Below are 25,873 nucleotides of genomic sequence, written 5' to 3' on the forward strand. Positions count from 1 at the left end.
CAAAATATGTTCATTTAAAACAAGTCAGTAAAAATAAACAATAGTAGCCACTTTTAAAGCACACAAATTGTAAAACTGCTGTTTACTTTCTTAAGATTGTTCTGTGCAATAACAGGGAAGTAAAATGAAATGAAGAACTCAAAATGGTTAAATATGCAAGAAATGGTTACTCACTGTTACATTGCAGCGTTCAATATATAGTCTATGCACCACTCTATGCATATTCTTTTTATTTTTTAAATTTCAAAATAAAAAGCATGTGTTGTCTACAGGTTCATAAAACAACATAACAACAAGAACAATCCAAGAGCATGCAACACAGATGTTAATGGAGATTGACAAACTATGGACCAAGGTTTATGTCTATTTTAGAGTGTTTTCACATTCGAACAGTGTTTACAGAAACCACTTCACACAGAAGAAAACATTGCCTGCCCACACAAAAAAGTTATTTTTAAGACAATCTTCCTTTCCAAGTAATGTATATATGAATGTCACACCTAGTCCATCTTTTATAGTCAAATTCAATGTCACTACAAAAGAAAGCAAATTTGACCACAGTCACATGTATTAGTGTTTGTAAAGCTCTAATGGCATAGAAATACCTATATAAATTAGGAGCTTGGCTGAGCACTATGGCTCACATCTGTAATCTCAACACTTTGGGAGGCCAAGGACGGAGGATTGCTTGAGCCCAGGAGTTTGAGCCCAGCATGGGCAACATAGGGAGACCCCTGTCTCTACATTTAAAAAAAATTAAATTTACTGGACATGGTGGCACTCACCTGTGGTCCCAGCTACTTGGGAAGCTGAGGTGGGAGGATAGCTTGAGCCCAGGAGGTCTAGGCTGCAGTGAGTTGTGATCACACCACTGTGATCCAGCCTGGGCAACAGAGCAAGACCCTGTCTCAAAAAAAAAAAAAAAAATTAGGAGCTGGAATTTTTTTTCCATAACAGCCTCAGTTATCAACCTAAGAATGAAGTTTCTAATAACCCATTTTCTGATGACTTTTTAGGTCTATTGGCAGAGAAAGGTTCATAGTTACCAGTGGGACTGTTCCTGGTGCCACACACATACTGGGCATGTGAGGAAACTGAAGATGAGGAGACTGGACTGGGGTAGTAGGGCTAGGCAAACAAGAAGAGCTAGAGGAAATAACTCCTACTGGGCCATTGGCCTTGTCACTTCCAAAGTCACATTCCAGTTCTCCAGCATTTTTGTCAGTTCATCTCTGGCAACTAACCTTCATTTTTTTACTAGTAGGTCAAACACTGTACTTTAAAGGAAGAAGTCCATTTCTTATCCACATATAAATGTAAGTAATATCCATTAATGTATATTTATCCTTTAAAGATTCCTCTTCATACATGACATTCATCAGGAAATATAAGGTATGTTCCTTAGGTTCATCACAGTCATTCTGGCTGAGCATTGTAAATAACTTTTATCATTCACCTCCTCCTTAAACTTCTCTTTGTCTTTGTTTACTTCCTGTTCTGGTAAAAAAAAAAAAAAAAAAAAAAAAAAAAAAAAAAAAGTCCAGTGGATAAGCTTATTGTTTCATCATCAGCTATAATTCTCTTATCTTCATCTGCAACTTCTCTATTTTCATTAGAGCCATTGGCAGCAACAGCTGAAGAAAGAAATGCATATAGATCCCTTCTTATTTTATTTTTGAAAAGGCCTGGAAGTAATTTGTATACAATAGATTGAGGATTTTTATCTGACGTTATATTCAGGAGCAAAATGGTTTTGTGAACTTGGACATTAGAGGACAATATCTGCTGATCTATAAGTAACACAAAATACAGGTTTCACAGAAGGAATGTAGATATTCTATTATGGTTCTGGCATCAATTAAGTATCTTCCACAAAGCACACACATTAAGTGGGGATTTAGCTCAGTGATTTTGACTTCGATTGTTCAATGCATTTTTGCGTTATGAAAGATCTCAGAAAAGCAGCCACTGAGAGGCTATCAAAGCGAGTGAAAAAACAATGAAAGTTAAAAGTAATTCAACAGAAAATGAATGTGGGCCAACTGGCCATCTTAAAGTGAGCTGCAGATACCACTGTCAACAGCCAAAGAGGAGCCTCTGCTTTGTGGGTGTTCAGCTGGGCTACCTCCCAAGCCTGTCTCCTCTTCTGTGCCCTGGGGAGGGAGCATGAGGATGAAGTGCGATCAATAATAAGTACTGTTCTGCTGGGCTAGAAGGTATTTCTAATTCAAATCAGGGTTTCCTTGACAGCATCCCCTCTGCTCCCACCCCCACCCTCACCCTTGCCAGTTCTCTTTCAGCAAGTGCAGCTGTTTTCCTTGTGTGATGGTAGGAAAAGAAGAAAGGGGGCCTACTAACCTGGCTAGAAAATAGAGGGAGTGTCTAGAAGGCAGAAAATTAATAACAGTAATAATCATGGTTGCCATGGATTAATCATTTTCTTTTTCCCAGGCAATGTGCTATGGGTTTTTTATGTTAATTTCTCATTAACCCTAGTAAGAATGCTATGCCATAGGTGCAATTGTTGTTCCCGTTCTATAGAAACTCACACAGAGAGGTTAAGAAACTTGCCCAAGATCACCCAATCAGGAAACTGAAAGCTGCAATTTTAACTTAGAAGCACTACCCAGGTATAACCTGAAAAACTTCCATAGTATTTTTTATCGTCTCTGGGGAAATCCCAAGCATTTCAAAAGGTATTAAAGATCTAGTATGATCTGGCCCTAAAATACCTTTTTGGCCAAACCTGAATCAATTCAAAGGAACCAAGTCTGTTTGGGCTAGAAGATTTTTAAAGATCATCTAGTCTAATGTCCTTCTTATATAGATGGAGAAACTGAGGCATAGAACTCATTCCTAATGGTAGTACTAGAACTGAGACTCAGGTCTTCAGAATCAGTCCAGTATTTCTTTTCTGGTGTGCCTGGCCAGGAACATGTAATTAGTAAATGTTAATAGATAAATGGATTAAAGTTACACTTAAATGACAAGTGGTTCCGACAGTGCTGTGGGAATGCATAGAAGGGATAGAGTAGGACTATTGATCTTAGACCAGAAGCTCCTGGGAGGTAAGAACACAGTTTCCTGGTCCCTTCCTATATACATACATATCTTATTTGTATATGACCCCGTCAGTACCACCAGGAACCTAGAAAATGCTTCATGAGAACAGTGACTGATTCATCTCTCAAAAGGTTGCATCTGTCTGTCTCTCTCTCCGCCCCCCCCCCCCCCCCCCCCCCCCCCCGTCTAATACACACACACACACACACACACACAAAATCTCTCTCTGGCAGAGTATCCTGTAAGAAAGCTGTCACGCAGTAGTATAGAAGAAAGAGCATAGGAAATGGAGTAAGATAGATCTAGATTTGGATCCAGACTGCTACTTAAAAGCTGTGTGGACTTAGACAAATCTCTTAGCCTCTGTTTCTTCATGTTTCCAGTTGGAATAATAAAACCTACCTCATGAAGTTGTTGAGAAGATTAAATGAGATTATTTTATTGGCTAAGATTGTGCTGACTTTGTGTAACAGAAATTCTCCTAAAGTGGCTTAGATAAATAAGGGCTTTATTTGCGTCACTAATAAAAGCATGGAAGTAGACCACAGAGGATTGGAACAGTGGTTCTAAAGTCTTAAAATATCAGGTTTTTAGAATTTCTGGCCCCCAAATCCTTAGCATGTATATTTCTTCCTTGTGCTCTCAAGTTGCATCACATTCTAGGCACGAAAGGAAAAAGGGCAAAAGGCACAGGATGAGGGCCAGCTCAATCTATCATTGGCCACAATGGGTCACATTATCACACCTAGTTGCAAGGAGTTTGTGGAGAGGAGTATTTTAAGTGGGTGCATTATTTACCCCAAAAAAATCATGGTTCTGTTTAGAAGGAGGAAAAATAGATAAGAGTAGACAACTTGCTGAGTTTATCACAGTGGTATAGGTCAAAGTTTTTAGACACAGAGCCAGTTTTCTATATAAGAGATGTTTAGTAAATGTGAGTGATTGACCTACAAACCTGAAAAAAAAGTTCAAGGAATAGATGAAGCCAAGGACATTCTGGCCCATTAGTGGGGCACTCAAGACCCAGGGTCTCACCTTGGAGGTCTCCACCAAGGTTTCTACTGGGAAATCTGTAAATACAAACACACACACACACACACACACACACACACACACACACACACACACACACAAAACAAAATATAACAAAATCTCACATATTAAGTTCTTGTCCACTGGCTTTAAACCATTCCTGAAATTTCACTATTCAGCTCACTCTTTTGAGCTGAGGTATTGTCTCTAGGTTAAAATACCAACATGGAAGTCCTAGCCAGAGCAATCAGGCAAGAAAAAGAAATAAAAGGCATCCAAATCAGAAAAAAAAAAAAGTCAAACTATCTTTCCCTGCCAATGATATAAACTTTGGAGAACTCTAAAGACTCCTCCAAAAGACTTTGTATTTAATAACTGAGTTCAGCAAAGTCTCAAGTAACAAAATCAATGCACACAAATCAGTAACACTGGTGTATACCACCAAACAAGCTGATAATCAAATCGAGAACTCATTCCCTTTTACAATAGCTGCAACTTAACAAAAAGCGTGAAAGTTATCCACAAGGAGAACTACAAAACACTGCTGAAAGAAATCATAGATGACAAAAACAAATGGAAATACACTCCATGCTAGTGGATTGGAAGAATCAATATCATGAAAATAGCTATACTGTTCAAAGCAATCTACAGATTCAATGTAATTCCTATTAAACCACAGAATTAGAAAAAAAAAATCATACATTTCGTATGGTGCCAAAAATAGAGCCCAAATGACAATTCTAAGCAGAAAGAACAAATCTGGAGGCATCACACTACCAAACTTCAAATTATACTTTGAGGCTATAGTACCCAAAAGAGCATGGTACTGATATAAAAGTATATATATAGACAAATAGAACAGGATAGAGAACCCAGAAGTAAAGCCAAATACTTACAACCAACTGATCTTTGACAAAGTACATGAAAACATAATGTGGGGAAAGGACACCCTACTTATTTTATTTTTTTTTAATTATTTTTTATTATACTTTAAGTTCTAGGGAACATGTGCATAACGTGCAGGTTTGTTACATATGTATATTTGTGCCATGTTGGTGTGCTGCACCCATCAACTCGTCAGCACCCATCAATTCATCATTTATATCATGTATAACTCCCCAATGCAAACCCCCCCCTTCCCCCTCCCCATGATAGGCCCCAGTGTGTGATGTTCCCCTTCCCGAGTCCAAGTGATCTCATTGTTCAGTTCCCACCTATGAGTGAGAACATGCGGTGTTTGGTTTTCTCTTCTTGTGATAGTTTGCTAAGAATGATGGTTTCCAGCTGCATCCATGTCCCTACAAAGGACGCAAACTCATCCTTTTTTATGGCTGCATAGTATTCCATGGTGTATATGTGCCACATTTCCTTATTCCAGTCTGTCACTGACGGACATTTGGGTTGATTCCAAGTCTTTGCTATTGTGAATAGTGCCGCAATAAATATACGTGTGCATGTGTCTTTATACCAGCATGATTTATAATCCTTTGGGTATATACCCAGTAGTGGATGGCTGGGTCATATGGTACATCTAGTTCTAGATCCTTGAGGAATTGCCATACTGTTTTCCATAATGGTTGAACTAGTTTACAATACCACCAACAGTGTAAAAGTGTTCCTATTTCTCCACATCCTCTCCAGCACCAGTTGTTTCCTGACTTCTTAATGATTGCCATTCTAACTGGTATGAGATGGTGTCTCATTGTGTTTTTGATTTGCATTTCTCTGATGGCGAGTGATGATGAGCATTTTTTCATGTGTCTGTTGGCTGTATGAATGTCTTCTTTTGAGAAATGCGACATTTCTTAATGTGGAGATGTCGAGAATAGGAAGGAGAAATAGGATGTGGAGAAATAGGAACACTTTTACACTGTTGGTGGTATTGCAAACTAGTTCAACCATTATGGAGAACAGTATGGCAATTCCTCAAGGATCTAGAACTAGATGTACCATATGACCCAGCCATCCCACTACTGGGTATATACCCAAAGGATTATAAATCATGCTGCTATAAAGACACATGCACACGTATGTTTATTGCGGCACTATTCACAATAGCAAATACTTGGAAGCAACCCAAATGTCCATCTGTGACAGACTGGAATAAGGAAATGTGGCACATATACACCATGGAATACTATGCAGCCATAAAAAAGGATGAGTTTGCGTCCTTTGTAGGGACATGGATGCAGCTGGAAACCATCATTCTTAGCAAACTATCACAAGAACAGAAAACCAAACACCGCATGTTCTCACTCATAGGTGGGAACTGAACAATGAGATCACTTGGACTCGGGAAGGGGAACATCACACATCGGGGCCTATCATGGGGAGGGGGGAGGGGGGAGGGATTTCATTGGGAGTTATACCTGATATAAATGACGAATTGATGGGTGCTGACGAGTTGATGGGTGCAGCACACCAACTTGGCACAAGTATACATATGTAACAAACCTGCACGTTATGCACATGTACCCTAGAACTTAAAGGATAATAAAAATACAAAAACAAAAACAGACTTTAAACAATCAAAGATCAAAAGAGACAAAGAAGGCCATTATATAATGGTAAAGGGATCAGTTCGTCAGGAAGAGCTAACTATCCTAAATACATATGCACCCAATACGGGAACACCCAGATTCATAAAGCATGTCCTTAGAGACTTACAAGGAGACTTAGACTGCCATACAAGGATAATGGGAAACGTTAACACCCCACTGTCAACATTAGACAGATCAATGAGACAGAAAGCTAACAAGGATATCCAGGAATTGAACTCAGCTCTGCACCTAGCGGACCTAATAGACATCTACAGAACTCTCCACCCCAAATCAACAGAACATACATTCTTCTCAGCACCACATCGCACTTATTCCAAAATTGACCACATAATTGGAAGTGAAGCACTCCTCAGCAAATATAAAAGAACAGAAATTATAAAAAACTGTCTCTCAGACCACAGTGCAATCAAACTAGAACTCAGGACTAACAAACTCAATCAAAACCACTCAACTACATGGAAACTGAACAATCTGCTCCTGAATGACTACTGGGTACATAAGGAAATGAAGGCAGAAATAAAGATGTTCTTTGAAACCAATGAGAACAAACACACAACATACCAGAATCTCTGGGACACATTTAAAGCAGTGTGTAGAGGGAAATTTATAGCACTATATGCCCACAAGAGAAAGCAGGAAAGATCTAAAATTAACACCCTAACATAACAATTAAAAGAACTATGTTTATTGCGGCACTATTCACAATAGCAAAGACTTGGAATCAACCCAAATGTCCATCTGTGACAGACTGGATTAAGAAAATGTGGCACATATACACCATGGAATACTATGCAGCCATAAAAAAGGATGAGTTTGCGTCCTTTGTAGGGACATGGATGCAGCTGGAAACCATCATTCTTAGCAAACTATCACAAGAAGAGAAAACCAAACACCGCATGTTCTCACTCATAGGTGGGAACTGAACAATGAGATCACTTGGACTCGGGAAGGGGAACATCACACACTGGGGCCTATCATGGGGAGGGGGGAGGAGGGAGGGATTGCATTGGGGAGTTATACATGATATAAATGATGAATTGATGGGTGCTGACGAGTTGATGGGTGCAGCACACCAACATGGCATAAGTATACATATGTAACAAACCTGCACGTTATGCACACGTACCCTAGAACTTAAAGTATAAAAAAAAAAAAAAAAAAAAAAAAAAAAAAGAACTAGAGACGCAAGAGCAAATACATTCTAAAGCTAGCAGAGGCAAGAAATAACTAAGATCAGAGCAGAACTGAAGGAGATAGAGACACAAAAAACCCTCCAAAATATAAATGAATCCAGGAGTTGGTTTTTTGAAAAGATCAAGAAAATTGATAGACCGCTAGCAAGACTAATAAAGAAGAAAAGAGAGAAAAATCAAATAGATGCAATAAAAAATGAGAAAGGGGATGTAACCACTGACCCCACAGAAATACAAACTACCATCAGAGAATACTATAAACACCTCTATGCAAATAAACTAGACTACCTAGAAGAAATGGATAATTTCCTGGACACTTACACTCTTCCAAGACTAAACCAGGAAGAAGTTGAATCCCTGAATAGACCAATAGCAGGCTCTGAAATTGAGGCAATAATTAAGAGCCTACCCACCAAAAAAAGTCCAGGACCAGACGGATTCACAGCTGAATTCTACCAGAGGTACAAGGAGGAGCTGGTACCATTCCTTCTGAAACTATTCCAATCAATAGAAAAAGAGGGAATCCTCCCTAACTCATTTTATGAGGCCAACATCATCCTGATACCAAAGTCTGGCAGAGATACAGCAAAAAAAGAGAATTTTAGACCAATATCCCTGATGAACATCAATGCAAAAATTCTCAGTAAAATACTGGCAAACCGGATCCAGCAGCACATCAAAAAGCTTATCCACCACGATCAAGTGGGGTTCATGCCTGGGATGCAAGGCTGGTTCAACATATGCAAACCGATAAATGTAATCCAGCATATAAACGGAACCAAAGACAAAAACCACATGATTATCTCAATAGATGCAAAAATGGCCTTTGACAAAATTCAACAGCCCTTCATGCTAAAAACACTCAATAAATTCGGTATTGATGGAACATATCTCAAAATAATAAGAGCTATTTATGACGAACCCACAGCCAATATCATACTGAATGGGCAAAAACTGGAAAAATTCCCTTTGAAAACTGGCACAAGACAGTGATGCCCTCTCTCACCACTCCTATTCAACATAGTTTTGGAAGTTCTGGCTAGGGCAATCAGGCAAGAGAAATAAATCAAGGGTATTCAGTTAGGAAAAGAAGAAGTCAAATTGTCCCTGTTTGCAGATGACGTGATTGTATATTTGGAAAACCCCATTGTCTCAACCCAAAATCTCCTTAAGCTGATAAGCAACTTCAGCAAAGTCTCAGGATACAAAATCAATGTGCAAAAATCACAAGCATTCTTATACACCAGTAACGGAAAACAGAGAGCCAAATCATGAATGAACTCCCATTCACAATAGCTTCAAAGAGAATAAAATACCTAGGAACCCAACTTACAAGGGATGTAAAGGACCTCTTCAAGGAGAACTCCAAACCACTCCTCAGTGAAATAAAAGAGGACACAAACAAATGGAAGAACATACCATGCTCATGGATAGGAAGAATCAATATTGTGAAAATGACCATACTGCCCAAGGTAATTTATAGATTCAATGCCATCCCCATTAAGCTACCAATGACTTTCTTCACAGAATTGGAAAAAAACTGCTTTAAAGTTCATATGGAACCAAAAAAGAGCCCGCATTGCCAAGACAATGCTAAGCTAAAATAACAAAGCTGGAGGCATCACGCTATCTGACTTCAAACTATACTACAAGGCTACAGTAACCAAAACAGCATGGTACTGGCACCAAAACAGAGATATAGTCCCATGGAACAGAACAGAGCCCTCAGAAATAATACCACACATCTACAGCCATCTGATCTTTGACAAACCTGACAAAAACAAGAAATGGGGAAAGGATTCCCTATTTAATAAATGGTGCTGGGAAAATTGGCTAGCCATTAGTAGTAAGCTGAAACTGAATACTTTCCTTACTCTTTATACGAAAATTAATTCAAGATGGATTAGAGACTTAAATGTTAGACATAAAACCATAAAAACCCTAGAAGAAAACCTAGGTAATACCATTCAGGACATAGCTATGGGCAAGGACTTCATGTCTCAAACACCAAAACCAATGTTAACAAAAGCCAAAATTGACAAATAGGATCTAATTAAACTAAAGAGCCTCTGCACAGCAAAAGAAACTACCATCAGAGTGAACAGGCAACCTACAATATGGGAGAAAATTTTTGCAATCTACTCATCTGACAAAGGGCTAATATCCAGAATCTACAAAGAACTCAATCAAATTTACAAAAATAAAAACAAACAAACAAACAACAACCCCATCAAAAAGTGGGCAAAGGATATGGACAGACACTTCTCTTTTTTTTTTTTTTTTTTTTTTTTTTTTTTTTTTTTTATTATACTTTAAGTTCTAGGGTACATGTGCATAACGTGCAGGTTTGTTACATATGTATACTTATGCCATGTTGGTGTGCTGCACCCATCAACTCGTCAGCACCCATCAATTCATCATTTATATCATGTATAACTCCCCAATGCAATCCCTCCCTCCTCCCCCCTCCCCCCTCCCCATGATAGACCCCAGTGTGTGATGTTCCCCTTCCCGAGTCCAAGTGATCTCATTGTTCAGTTCCCACCTATGAGTGAGAACATGCGGTGTTTGGTTTTCTCTTCTTGTGATAGTTTGCTAAGAATGATGGTTTCCAGCTGCATCCATGTCCCTACAAAGGACGCAAACTCATCCTTTTTTATGGCTGCATAGTATTCCATGGTGTATATGTGCCACATTTTCTTAATCCAGTCTGTCACAGATGGACATTTGGGTTGATTCCAAGTCTTTGCTATTGTGAATAGTGCCGCAATAAACATACGTGTACATGTGTCTTTGTAGTAGACTAATTTATAATCCTTTGGGTATATACCCAGTAGTGGGATGGCTGGGTCATATGGTACATCTAGTTCTAGATCCTTGAGGAATTGCCATACTGTTTTCCATAATGGTTGAACTAGTTTACAATCCCACCAACAGTGTAAAAGTGTTCCTATTTCTCCACATCCTCTCCAACACCTGTTGTTTCCTGACTTCTTAATGATTGCCATTCTAACTGGTGTGAGATGGTATCTCATTGTGGTTTTGATTTGCATTTCTCTGATGGCGAGTGATGCTGAGCATTTTTTCATGTGTCTGTTGGCTGTATGAATATCTTCTTTTGAGAAATGTCTGTTCATATCCTTTCCCCACTTTTTGATGGGGTTGTTTGTTTTTTTCTCGTATATTTGTTTGAGTTCTTTGTAGATTCTGGATATTAGCCCTTTGTCAGATGAGTAGGTTGCAAAAATTTTCTCCCATTCTGTAGGTTGCCTGTTCACTCTGATGGTATTTTCTTTTGCTGTGCAAAAGCTCTTTAGTTTAATTAGATCCCATTTGTCAATTTTGGCTTTTGCTGCCATTGCTTTTGGTGTTTTAGACATGAAGTCCTTGCCCATGCCTATGTCCTGAATGGTACTACCTAGATTTTCTTCTAGGGTTTTTATGGTATTAGGTCTAACATTTAAGTCTCTAATCCATATTGAATTAATCTTCGTATAAGGGGTAAGGAAAGGCTCCAGTTTCAGCTTTCTACTTATGGCTAGCCAATTTTCCCAGCACCATTTATTAAATAGGGAATCCTTTCCCCATTTCTTGTTTCTCTCAGGTTTGTCAAAGATCAGATGGCTGTAGATGTGCGGTATTATTTCTGAGGACTCTGTTCTGTTCCATTGGTCTATATCTCTGTTTTGGTACCAGTACCATGCTGTTTTGGTTACTGTAGCCTTGTAGTATAGTTTGAAGTCAGGTAGCGTGACGCCTCCAGCTTTGTCCTTTTGACTTAGGATTGTCTTGGCAATGCGGGCTCTTTTTTGGTTCCATATGAACTTTAAAGCAGTTTTTTCCAATTCTGTGAAGAAAGTCATTGGTAGCTTGATGGGGATGGCATTGAATCTATAAATAACCTTGGGCAGTATGGCCATTTTCACGATATTGATTCTTCCTATCCATGAGCATGGTATGTTCTTCCATTTGTTTGTGTCCTCTTTGATTTCACTGAGCAGTGGTTTGTAGTTCTCCTTGAAGAGGTCCTTTACATCCCTTGTAAGCTGGATTCCTAGGTATTTTATTCTCTTTGAAGCAATTGTGAATGGAAGTTCATTCCTGATTTGGCTCTCTGCTTGTCTGTTACTGGTGTATAAGAATGCTTGTGATTTTTGCACATTGATTTTGTATCCTGAGACTTTGCTGAAGTTGCTTATCAGCTTAAGGAGATTTTGAGCTGAGACGATGGGGTTTTCTAAATATACAATCATGTCATCTGCAAACAGGGACAATTTGACTTCTTCTTTTCCTAACTGGATACCCTTGATTTCTTTCTCTTGCCTGACTGCTCTAGCCAGAACTTCCAACACTATGTTGAATAGGAGTGGTGAGAGAGGGCATCCCTGTCTTGTGCCAGTTTTCAAAGGGAATTTTTCCAGTTTTTGCCCATTCAGTATGATATTAGCTGTGGGTTTGTCATAAATAGCTCTTATTATTTTGAGGTACGTTCCATCAATACCGAATTTATTGAGCGTTTTTAGCATGAAGGGCTGTTGAATTTTGTCAAAAGCCTTTTCTGCATCTATTGAGACAATCATGTGGTTCTTGTCTTTGGTTCTGTTTATATGCTGGATTACGTTTATTGATTTGCGAATGTTGAACCAGCCTTGCATCCCAGGGATGAAGCCCACTTGATCATGGTGGATAAGCTTTTTGATGTGCTGCTGAATCCGGTTTGCCAGTATTTTATTGAGGATTTTTGCATCAATGTTCATCAGGGATATTGGTCTAAAATTCTCTTTTTTTGTTGTGTCTCTGCCAGGCTTTGGTATCAGGATGATGTTGGCCTCATAAAATGAGTTAGGGAGGATTCCCTCTTTTTCTATTGATTGGAATAGTTTCAGAAGGAATGGTACCAGCTCCTCCTTGTACCTCTGGTAGAATTCAGCTGTGAATCCATCTGGTCCTGGACTTTTTTTGGTGGGTAGGCTATTAATTGTTGCCTCAATTTCAGAGCCTGCTATTGGTCTATTCAGGGATTCAACTTCTTCCTGGTTTAGCCTTGGGAGAGTGTAAGTGTCCAGGAAATTATCCATTTCTTCTAGATTTTCTAGTTGATTTGCGTAGAGGCGTTTATAGTATTCTCTGATGGTAGTTTGTATTTCTGTGGGGTCAGTGGTGATATCCCCTTTATCATTTTTTATTGCATCTATTTGATTCCTCTCTCTTTTTTTCTTTATTAGCCTTGCTAGCGGTCTGTCAATTTTGTTGATCTTTTCAAAAAACCAACTCCTGGATTCATTGATTTTTTGGAGGGTTTTTTGTGTCTCTATCTCCTTCAGTTCTGCTCTGATCTTAGTTATTTCTTGCCTTCTGCTAGCTTTTGAATGTGATTGCTCTTGCCTCTCTAGTTCTTTTAATTGTGATGTTAGAGTGTCAATTTTAGATCTTTCCTGCTTTCTCTTGTGGGCATTTAGTGCTATAAATTTCCCTCTACACACTGCTTTAAATGTGTCCCAGAGATTCTGGTATGTTGTATCTTTGTTCTCATTGGTTTCAAAGAACATCTTTATTTCCGCTTTCATTTCGTTATGTACCCAGTAGTCATTCAGGAGCAGGTTGTTCAGTTTCCATGTAGTTGAGCGGTTTTGATTGAGTTTCTTAGTCCTGAGTTCTAGTTTGATTGCACTGTGGTCTGAGAGACAGTTTGTTATAATTTCTGTTCTTTTACATTTGCTGAGGAGTACTTTACTTCCAATTATGTGGTCAATTTTGGAATAAGTGCGATGTGGTGCTGAGAAGAATGTATATTCTGTTGATTTGGGGTGGAGAGTTCTATAGATGTCTATTAGGTCCGCTTGGTGCAGAGATGAGTTCAATTCCTGGATATCCTTGTTAACTTTCTGTCTCGTTGATCTGTCTAATGTTGACAGCGGAGTGTTGAAGTCTCCCATTATTATTGTATGGGAGTCTAAGTCTCTTTGTAAGTCTCTAAGGACTTGCTTTATGAATCTGGGTGCTCCTGTATTGGGTGCATATATATTTAGGAGAGTTAGCTCTTCCTGTTGAATTGATCCCTTTACCATTATGTAATGGCCTTCTTTGTCTCTTTTGATCTTTGATGGTTTAAAGTCTGTTTTATCAGAGACTAGGATTGCAACCCCTGCTTTTTTTTGTTCTCCATTTGCTTGGTAGATCTTCCTCCATCCCTTTATTTTGAGCCTATGTGTGTCTCTGCATGTGAGATGGGTCTCCTGAATACAGCAGACTGATGGGTCTTGACTCTTTATCCAGTTTGCCAGTCTGTGTCTTTTAATTGGAGCATTTAGTCCATTAACATTTAAGGTTAATATTGTTATGTGTGAACTTGATCCTGCCATTATGATATTAACTGGTTATTTTGCTCGTTAGTTGATGCAGTTTCTTCCTAGCCTCGATGGTCTTTACATTTTGCCAAGTTTTTGCGATGGCTGGTACCGGTTGTTCCTTTCCATGTTTAGGGCTTCCTTCAGGGTCTCTTGTAAGGCAGGCCTGGTGGTGACAAAATCTCTAAGCATTTGCTTATCTGTAAAGGATTTTATTTCTCCTTCACTTATGAAACTTAGTTTGGCTGGATATGAAATTCTGGGTTTAAAATTCTTTTCTTTAAGAACGTTGAATATTGGCCCCCACTCTCTTCTGGCTTGTAGAGTTTCTGCCGAGAGATCTGCTGTTAGTCTGATGGGCTTCCCTTTGTGGGTGACCCGACCTTTCTCTCTGGCTGCCCTTAAGATTTTTTCCTTCATTTCAACTTTGGTGAATCTGGCAATTATGTGTCTTGGAGTTGCTCTTCTGGAGGAGTATCTTTGTGGCGTTCTCTGTATTTCCTGAATTTGAATGTTGGCCTGCCCTACTAGGTTGGGGAAGTTCTCCTGGATGATATCCTGAAGAGTGTTTTCCAACTTGGTTCCATTTTCCCCCTCACTTTCAGGCACCCCAATCAGACGTAGATTTGGTCTTTTTACGTAATCCCATACTTCTTGCAGGCTTTGCTCATTTCTTTTTCTTCTTTTTTCTTTTGGTTTCTCTTCTCGCTTCATTTCATTCATTTGATCTTCAATCGCTGATACTCTTTCTTCCAGTTGATCGAGTCGGTTACTGAAGCTTGTGCATTTGTCACGTATTTCTCGTGTCATGGTTTTCATCTCTGTCATTTCGTTTATGATCTTCTCTGCATTAATGAGTCTAGCTGTCAATTCTTCCACTCTTTTTTCAAGATTTTTAGTTTCTTTGCGCTGGGTACGTAATTCCTCCTTTAGCTCTGATAAGTTTGATGGACTGAAGCCTTCTTCTCTCCTCTCGTCCAAGTCATTCTCTGACCAGCTTTGATCCGTTGCTGGTGATGGGCTGCGCTCCTTTGCAGGGGGAGATGCGCTCTTATTTTTGAATTTCCAGCTTTTCTGCCCTGCTTCTTCCCCATCTTTGTGGTTTTATCTGTCTCTGGTCTTTGATGGTGGTGACGAACTGATGGGGTTTTGGTATAGGTGTCCTTCCTGTTTGATAGTTTTCCTTCTGACAGTCAGAAGGACTCTCTGTTGGTCTGTTGGAGATTGCTTGAGGTCCACTCCAGACCCTGTTTGCCTGGGTATCAGCAGCAGAGGTTGCCGAAGATAGAATATTGCTGAACAGCGAGTGTACCTGTCTGATTCTTCCTTTGGAAGTGTCCTCTCAGGGGTGTACTCCACCCTGTGAGGTGTGGGGTGTCAGACTGCCCCTAGTGGGGGATTTCTCCCAGCTAGGCTACTCAGGGGTCAGGGACACACCTGAGCAGGCAGTCTGTCCGTTCTCAGATCTCAACCTCCGCGTTGGGAGATCCGCGGCTCTCCCCAAAGCTGTCAGACAGAGTCGTTCGCGTCTGCAGCGGCTCCCGCTACTTCCCCTGTTGGTCTTCAGCTGTGCGCTGTCCCCAGAGGTGGAGACTACAGAGACAGGCAGGCTTCCTTGAGCTGCTGTGAGCTCCACCCAGTTCGAGCTTCCCAGCGGCTTTGTTTACCTACTTAAGCCTCAGCAATGGCGGGCGCCCCTCCCCCAGCCTCGCTGCTGCCTTGCGGATAGATCGCGGCAGACTGCTGTGTTAGCAGTGAGGGAGGCTTCGTGGGCGTGGGACCCTCCCGGCCAGGTGTGGGATATATTCTCCTGGAATGCCTGTATGCTTACAGCGCAGTATTGGGGTGGGAGTTACCCGATTTTCCAGGTGTTGTGTGTCTCAGTTCCCCTGGCTAGGAAAACGGATCCCCTTCCCCCTTGCGCTTCCAGGTGAGGCGATGCCTCGCCCTGCTTCAGCTCTCGCTGGTCAGGCTGCAGCAGCTGACCAGCACCGATTGTCCGGCACTCCCTAGTGAGATGACCCCAGTACCTCAGTTGAAAATGCAGAAATCACCGGTCTTCTGTGTCGCTCGCGCTGGGAGTTGGAGACTGGAGTTGTTCCTATTCGGCCATCTTGCTCCGCCCCGACACTTCTCAAAAGAAGACATTCATACAGCCAACAGACACATGAAAAATGCTCATCCTCACTCGCCATCAGAGAAATGCAAATCAAAACCACAATGAGATACCATCTCACACCAGTTAGGATGACAATCATTAAAAAATCAGGAAACAACAGGTGCTGGAGAGGATGTGGAGAAATAGTTACACTTTTACACTGTTGGTGGGACTGTAAACTAGTTCAACCATTGTGGAAAACAGTGTGGTGATTCCTCAATGATGTAGAACTAGAGATACCATTTGACCCAGCCATCCCATTACTGGGGATATACCCAAAGGATTATAAGTCATGCTGCTATAAAGACCCATGCACATGTATGTTTATTGTGGCACTATTCACAATAGCAAAGACTTGGAACCAACCCAAATGTCCATCAGTGACAGACTGGATTAAGAAAATGTGGCACATATACACCATGGAATACTATGCAGCCATAAAAAAGGATGAGTTCTTGTCCTTTGTAGGGACATGGATGCAGCTGGAAACCATCATTCTCAGCAAACTATTGCAAGAACAGAAATCCAAATACTGCATGTTCTCACTCATAGGTGGGAATTGAACAATGAGATCACTTGGACACAGGAAGGGGAACATCACACACTGGGTCCTATTGTGGGGAGGCTGTAGGGGGAAGGGATAGCATTAGGAGATATACCTAATGCAAATGACGAGTTAATGGGTGCAGCACACCAACATGGCACAAGTATACATATGTAACAAACCTGCACGTTGTGCACGTGTACCCTAGAAATTAATGTATTATTTTAAAAAAAGGGTAAATGTCATGAATAGACATTTGTCAAAATAATATATACAAATGGCCAAGAAACATAAGAAAACTCATTACATCAAATATTACTACATTGCCTTCAGGTAAATGCAAATTAAAATCACAATGAGATACCACCTTACCCTAGCCAAAACGCTAGGTAAAAAGTCAAAAAACAGGATTGGTGTGATTACCCACACCTGTAATCTCAGCATTTTGGGAGGCTAAAGTGAGAGTATTGCTTGAGCCTAGGAGTTTGAGACCAGCCTGGGCAGCATAGTGGGACCCCATCTCTTCAAAAACTAATAATTTAAAAAAAACATTAGTCAGGCCTGCTGGTACACACCTCTAGTCCCAGCTACTTGGGAGGCTAAGGTGATTGAATCTCTTGAGCCCTGGAGTTTTAGGCTGCAATGAGCCATGATTGTGCCACCACAATCCAGTCTGGGTGACAGAGTGAGTGAGACTCTGTCACAAATATATATATATATATATTTTAAAAAAGATGTTGGTATGGATGTGGTGAAAAAGGATCACTTATATATTGCTGGTGGGAATGTAAATTAGTACAATCTCTATGGAAAACAGTATGGAGATTTCTCAAAGAAGTAAAATTAGATCTACCATTCAATCCAGGAATCCCACTATGGATATCTACTCAGAGAAAAAGAAAATATTAATGTAAAAGAGACATCTGCATGTGTGTGTTTACTGCAGCATTACTCACAGTGGCAAAGGTATGGAATCAACCCAAATGCCCATCAACTGATAAGTGGATAAAGAAAATATGGTATATACATATACCATGAAATGCTACTCAGCTATAAAAAAAAAAAACAAAAAGTAATGCCTTCTGAAGCAACATGGCTAGAAGTAGAGGCTATTGTTCTACATGAGGTAATTCAGGAACGGAAAATTAAATACCACATAGTCTCACATACAAGTGAGAGCGTGTAAGCTATGGGTAAACAAAAGCAATCAGAATGGTATAATGCACATTGGAGACTGCAAAGGGGGAGAGTGCAAGGGAGTGAGGGATGAAAACCTACCTATTGGGTACAATGTACAGTACTCAAGTGATGGGTACACTAAAATCCCAGACTTTACCAATATACAATTCACCCATGTACTGAAAAAATTATACCCATAAAGCGATTGTAATAAAAAAATTAAAAATATATAAATAAATAAAATAAAATACCAACATGTTATAACTTTAGGTTGGATAACATGTTGGTCTCTTAAGCCCTTTGCTTAACAGCACAACTAAAAATGTGAGCATTAGATGTGCCCTGAAAGAATAAGGGGCACTTATGAAAAGGTGGAGGTGGGGTTTGAGAAAGTCCAAACAATGGGGGAAGCTCTGTGGAAACAGGCAACCAGGTTTAGAGTTAAATGTTGGGCACGGAGAACCCAAAGGGAAGACATAAACCCCGCCCACTTGACTATTTTTCTTTGTGATGGATCTGCTGAGTTGCTTTTAAGTCAATTGTGGGACACAGACACACCAACAAGTTTATCAGACTCTTGGGGCCCAACTCTGCTTTCCAAGTCACTAACAAAAGTTGACCTTATACTTTTTCCCATTACCATGGTTGGGATTTTTGTTTTTTACTTAGAAAATAGGAGTCAGGAGGTCTGTGTTCAGTTTCTAATTCTAGCAGCCACTTGTTGATAACATGGGGAAATTGTTTAGCATATGCATTCCAAAGTTTTACTTCCCCACATATCAAATGAGGATAAGAATCTCCACCTAGCTCACAGAATTATTGTGTGGATGAAATCTCATAATTGAAGGAAAGTACTTTAAAAATGATAAAGTCTAATGTGTTATTCAAATGTAAGAAATTACTTTCTGGGTTTATCTATTCAGTAATTCAACGGTATTTATTGAGAGCTTACTATGCGCTTTGGAGTCTGTTTTAGCATAGGGGACGCTACTGTAGGAAGCAAAAATTTTATTTTTATAAAATTTTAATTCTGTTAAGAGATCTAGAAAATAAGGAAATATCGACTAGTAGAACGTAAGTGCTATGATGGAATTGAAAAGGGTAATGTGATTTGGAGTAACTTGTGAAGTAAAGAAAACTATTTTAAAATTCATATGGAACCAAAAAAGAGCTCAAATAACCAAGGCAATCCCTAGGCAAAAAGAACAAAGCTGTAGGCATTACAGTACCTGACTTCAACCTATACTACAAGGTAACAGTAACTAAAACAGCACTGTACTGGTATAAGGACAGACACATAGACCAGTAGAACAGAATAGAGAACCCAGAAATAAGACCACACTCCCACAACTATCTGATCATCAACAAACCTGGCAAAAACAAGCAATGGGAAAAGGATTCCCTATTTCATAAATGGTGCTTGGATAACTGGCTAGCCATGTGCAGAAAACTGAAACTAGACTACGTCCTTACACCTTACACAAAAATCAACTCAAGATAGATTAAAGACTTAAATGGAAAACTCAAAACTATAAAAACCCTAGAAAACCTGGGCAATACCATTCAGGACATAGGCATGGGCAATGATTTCATGATGAAAATGACAAAGGCAATTGCAACTAAAGCAAACATTGACAAATGAGATCTATTAAACTAAAAAACTTCTGCACAGCAAAAGAAACTATTACCAGAGTAAACAGACAACCTACAGAATGGGAGAAAAGATTTGCCAACTGACGAAAGTCTAATATCCAGTTTCTATAAGAAACTTAAACAAATTAACAAGAAAAAAACAACCCTATCAAAAAGTGGGCAAAGACATGAACAGACACCTCTCAAAAGAAGACATACATGCGAGCCGGGCACGGTGGCTCAAGCCTGTAATTCCAGCACTTTGGGAGGCCAAGGTGGGTGGATCACGAGGTCAAGAGATCGAGACCACTCTGACCAACATGGTGAAATCCCGTCTTTACTAAAAATAAAAAAATTAGCTGGGAGTGGTGGTGTGCACCTGTAGTCCCACCTACTCAGGAGGCTGAGGCAGCAGAATTGCTTGAACGAGGAGGCGGAGGTTGCAGTGAGCTGAGATCATGCCACTGCACTCTAGCCTGGCAACAGAGCAAGACTCCATCTCAAAAAAAAAAAAAAAAAAAAAAAAAAAAAAGACATACATGTGGCAACAATCATATGAAAAAAAGTTCAACATCACTGATCATTAGAGAAATGTAAATCAAAACCACAACGAGATACCATCTCTCACCAGCCCAGAATGGCTATTATTTAAAAAGTCAGAAAACAACAGATGCTTTCAAGGTTGTGGAGAGAAAGGGACACTTTACACTGTTGATGGGGGTGTAAATTAGTTCAACCATTTTGGAAGACAGTGTGGCAATTCCTCAAAGACCTAAAGGCAGAAATACCATTCTACCCAGCAATCTCATTACTGGGCACATACCCAAAGGAATATAAATCAATCTATTATAAAGACACATGCACATGTATGTTCATTGCAGCACTATTCACAATAGCAAAGACATGGAATCAATCTAAATTCCCATCAATGATAGACCGGATAAAGAAAATGTGGTACATATACACCATGGGATACTATGCAGCCATAAAAAAGAATGAGATTATGTCTTTGCAGGGACATGGGTTGAGTTGGAGGCCATTATCCTTAGCAAACTAATGCAGGAACAGAAAAGCAAACACTGCTTATTCTCATTTATAAGTGGGAGCTAAATGATGAGAACACATGGACACATAGAGGGGAACAACTCACACTGGGACCTACTGGAGGGCAGAGGGTGGAAGGAAGGAGAGGATCAGGAAAAATATCTAATGAATACTAGGCTTAATACCTGGGTGATGAACTAATCTGTACAACAAACCCCTTACCTATGTAACAAACCTGCACATCCAGTATATGTACCCCTGAATTTAAAAGTTAAGGAAAAAATGAGTGATTGTGCCTATCAATTAGTTTGGTCCGGAAAAGAGAAGCTACTCTGTGGATTCCAGTTGTGAAGAGTTTTCTTGTAGGAATTAGGAGATGATACAACTGTTGTATGAACTAGGGTAGCAAAGGTGAGGTATGCTGCTAATAATGATTGTATTCTGAAGCACAGAAGTGGGTGGTTTCTAAGAGCTCATGAGAAAATCGCTAAAATTCTCCAGAATCCTTCAGGGATATTCTCATCTACAATTTTAGTCTTAGTGAAGCAGGTAGAGAGACCTTCAGAGCTCACTGGAAAAATGCTGTAAGTCTCACATTTGCTTACATGTCTTGCTGCAACTGCCTCCACAAAATAACATCTAATTCCAAATCTGATGCAAGTGCCCTTTGTTGGCAAACTGTAACCTAAAACCATATAAAGAAGAGGATTCTGAGAAATATGGTTCTGAAATTGATAATATCAAGTTGACAGAGACAATCCAGCATATTGGGAACTACTTTAGACTGTGTCATGAAAAGTCTTTCTGACAGGACCTTCAGAAATGATTATACAATGTATACTGCACAAAGGCACTCAACAGAGAACAGAGGGGCTGAAATTCAGCCCATTATCTGCTTGCCAAGACTTGAGCCCTGGCTTGGGGTTGTGTCAGAATAAAAAGAGTGCTGCTTCCTAATCAATTCCTGAAGTTGCCTTTTTACAGTTTATCTTGGGTGGGGAGGTGCCTTTTAATAATTTACACAAAGGTACTATATGTCTTGGCAATCCTCTCCTGTCTCAGAAGATGACAATCGAGATGTGAGATGTGACCCGAGCCATGATAGGACATGTCTATCTCACCCTCTGTTGTTACCACCTTCAGGTCACAAAAGGGCCCATATATTAGCCTTCCCCTGTGTTGGTTGGCGGTCTGGCTGATTAAAATAAAGTTTGGCTGGCTGGCTTACCGACAGAATTACTGACTGGTTAACCAGCTGCTGTACTAACTAAATTTCTGATAGGCTGGCTTACAAACACACAGAGTGAGTGGCAAATTTATTTAGTTGATAGGATAACTTTTGGATACCCTGACTGATTGAATGATTGGCTCACTGACTTATTTGTGCTCTATTGAACAAGCTTTCTGTGTGTCTGATTAGTGGTCTGGCAGGCTGATTCCTTAGTTACTGTTTTCTATCATATAGATGATTGATAGATTATCTGATGGACTGTCTGATAGACTGATTCATTGACATACAAACTTGGTGATTCTCTGTCTGACACTCTGACTGACTGGCCTACTGGCTGGTTTCATACTCGGTAACAGATTATCTAGCATTCTTTCCAACTGATAAGTCTTTAGGCCTACAGGCTGACTGACAGGCTAGTCAATTGTGGGTGGAAATGGCCAACTGGATAGCTCTTATTTTGTCTGAAAGACTTTCCAATTGTGTATTCATGTAAAGAGACAAGGGTGAAGAAAGAAGACAGATAATACATACAATTCAAGACACTACCCTATGCAGATGAAAAAGGAGGGCAAATTGGTGACAGCAGAAGAAAAGGGCATTTGATAAAGGGGTTAACAGCTTTTTCCTGATAGTTCAAAGGGGAAAATGGCTCTATATAAAATCAACCCATTAATAATGAGGCATGGAATTAATGTTAGCTCTAAACTGCCTGAGACACAAAGTTCATTACTCAACTTGATCGTTAACAAGGAAAACAACAGATGACACTTGAATAATAAAGAAACAGTAAAATACCAGGAATGGTCATAAAAGAGTCACTTATTGAGCCAGCAGGATGAAGACTGAGAGGGCACAAATCCCAGAGCCCGCTGATTAAGCCCCAAACACTTAGTCATAAAGAAGCAAGCCCAGGAAGAAGAGAAACTCAAAAGCTATACTTGTTTTCTAGTAGAAAAAAGGTGAAGGTATTATTTTCTCTTTATTCTCTGATTAAACTGAACAGCTGAATCTTTGAAATCTCCTTTTGCCCAATTCCCTTTGACTTTATACTAAGACATACCAACTGGTAATTTACATACTGTGGTCTATACATTATTTATTTTGTATTAGATATAAATTGTGATGCCTGCTCACTCATGGTTTCTTATAGACAGCTGGTCATGACTTCAGACCCTACTAAAGGAAAATGTGACTTTACTCTCATGTATGGCCATAGCTATTAGACTATGGGGCAAACTTAATAAAATTTTAGCCTAACCATAGATTTGCCAGTGAACTATTACACTTTCTACTACAAAAAAGATGTGCTGGGGCAACTCTCTAACTTTTGGGAAGTTGAACTAAGAAATACAGAAGAGGGCAATTAGCACTACCTGTACAGTAGGCCAGAATATGAAAGGTTATCAGGTAAAGAGAGACAAGAGCAACAATGATGAATCTATTTTAAGCCTAAATTATGTGGAAAAAGAACCACAAATAAGCAGAAGCCAGGAGGCAGAGAAAAGGGTATAAAAGTGGCCATAATTGAAAAGGGAACAGAGAAAATATTGAGAAGCTGAGTTCCATTCATGGAAGACTACTAGCATGAGAAACCATAAAGTCCAGTTGCTGAAGTCCCTGGAACTTCTTTGACTTATTCTGTAGTTCTCTGTACTACTGAATACCAGATGATTTGCTTTTCTTGGTCTCCTGGACACAAGTCCTTAAAATGGATCCTCTATACTTCAAAAAAGAAGTGGACTTCTTTATAAGCAAAAGTACCATATAAAGTCTGTACATAGAAACTCCTAACGTCTTCCTCCTTTCCCCATCTAGATTTCCTTAGAATTTAATCCTTTTGCCAAAATGTTCCCTCTTCTCCATCCCTTCCATATCCCCAAGAGTGTTAAAGTAAAATATCAGATATAACCCTATTTGCTTAGATATGTAATGCTACTTCCCAAGCCCACAAGTATTGGATTTCTAGTGATTATTAATATTTTTACAGAATTTTCACATTCCTTTAAAATTTTATATTACACAACCCTTAGAAGTGGGCAAAGTAGCTGTTTTTATGCTCATCTTTGAGATGAAGTAACAGAGACTGAGGATAAAGAATGAGTCCAAAATCATACAGTAGTCAAGCTAAGACTAGAACCCACTTCCCCTTACTTCCAGTCCTCTACTTCCTCAAATGCTTAAAGAGTCATTCTTTGGGCCCGAGTTCTCAAAAGTGGGGTATGCCTATATCAGGAAATGTATAAGATAATATGTTGTGCAAAATAAACAAAACATTTTATATAGACTTCTGCTTCTGAGAAGGTGGAGCAGATACAATTTTCCCCATTCCTCACATTAAGTACAACTAGAAACCCGAATGTGATATATAAAACAAACATAAAATGACTGAAATCTGCAGAAGAGAAGGCAGACTGGCAAGGGACATTGAGACCTGAGGAACAACATGGTGATAGGTTCCTTTGGGTTTTCCTTTTACTCACATATCTAAGACACGGAGCTGAAGAAGCCAGTAACCCAGAAATACCAATGGGCACAGACCAAAAACGCTACAATAAAAGCCTGCTGTTTTTATCCAAAACATCAAGGAAGGAACAATCTAGCCAGTCAGAAGATTTTAGACAATAACCACTCTACTTCAGCCAAACAATGCAGAAAAAAAATGATGAAATCATATCAATCTTAGTACGGGTTTCCTGATAAACAAAACCAATAGTGGCCTTCTATCCTTCAGAGGTGTGAAACAATAAATTTCTGTCATTTAAGACAATCAATACAGTCAGGTGCCACATGATGACATTTTAGCCTATGATGAACTATATATACGATGATGGTCACATAAGATTATAATACCATATTTTTACTGTACCTCTTCTATGTTTAGATACACAAATACCACTGCCTACAATTGCCTACAGTATTCAGTACAAAAACATGCTTTACATGTTTTTGGCCTAGAAGCAAAAGGTTATACCATGTAGCTTAGGAGGGTAGTAAGGTTATTCCATCCAGGTTTGTGTAAGTGTACGCTATGATGCTCACACAGTGAAGAAATCGCCCTATGACACATTCCTCAGAACACATTCCCCATCTTCAAGTAACACACGACTACATATGGTATTGCGTTATGGCAGTCAGAGCTGGCGAATACAAATACTATGACAGCAGATAAGGCATTCCATAAATCCGAGGATGACAGTTTTAGTAGAAACATGTGCTGAGAAGACAAATCCATATCCAGAATGTCTATTCATATAATAACAAAATGGTGCCCCTTTTATGATGGAAAAAGTTCAATGTAATCAACCTACCACCAGGCTGGTCACCCTAGAGAATGGTGCTGTACTGGGGACTCAGTGTTGGTCTCTGCTGTTGGCGAATTGGGTACTCAGCAGTGGTTGTAGCCATGTCAGCCTTGGTAAATGAAAAACCAAATTGCTAAGTCCATGCAGGACATCCATCCTTGCCTCCATGTCCAGTTTGTCCACAAACTCACTGGGCAATGACTAGAGTGACTGGGGAAAGAGGCTTACTGGTATCCACAGAATGGGCTATCCTATGCACTTAATCATTGCAAACCCATTCAGAGAGGTCTATCCATGCCTATTCCCCAGACCTCCTTGTTACAAATTTTCCAATCATGTTTCTTCCAAGTCCCTGATTATCCATCCAAAACATTGGTCATGATGCATGAACCAGTATACAATTACATGTCTGGCCATTTCTCCTTTCAAGTAAAATGACTGAACAGGTATACCACTAGAAATTATTTCCACAAGGAGTATATTTTTCTTTACCACTGTCCTTCAGGCATGTCCCAGAAAGAGGATGTGGTGCTAAAGATGTCCACTTTGTGGTGGTGCCTCCATACTGCAGAGAAGCATCTGTAAAT

The 25,873-nt window shown here is 39.7% G+C and overlaps 1 pseudogene; it reads right to left on the reverse strand.

Moving 5' to 3' along the window:
- Positions 1-966: 966 nt before the first annotated feature.
- On the reverse strand, positions 967-1,934 carry LOC104668177 (annotated as a pseudogene).
- Between the last annotated feature and the right edge of the window lie 23,939 nt (positions 1,935-25,873).

Source organism: Rhinopithecus roxellana, chromosome 7 (genome assembly GCF_007565055.1).
Source record: "Rhinopithecus roxellana isolate Shanxi Qingling chromosome 7, ASM756505v1, whole genome shotgun sequence".
Lineage (NCBI taxonomy): Eukaryota > Metazoa > Chordata > Mammalia > Primates > Cercopithecidae > Rhinopithecus > Rhinopithecus roxellana.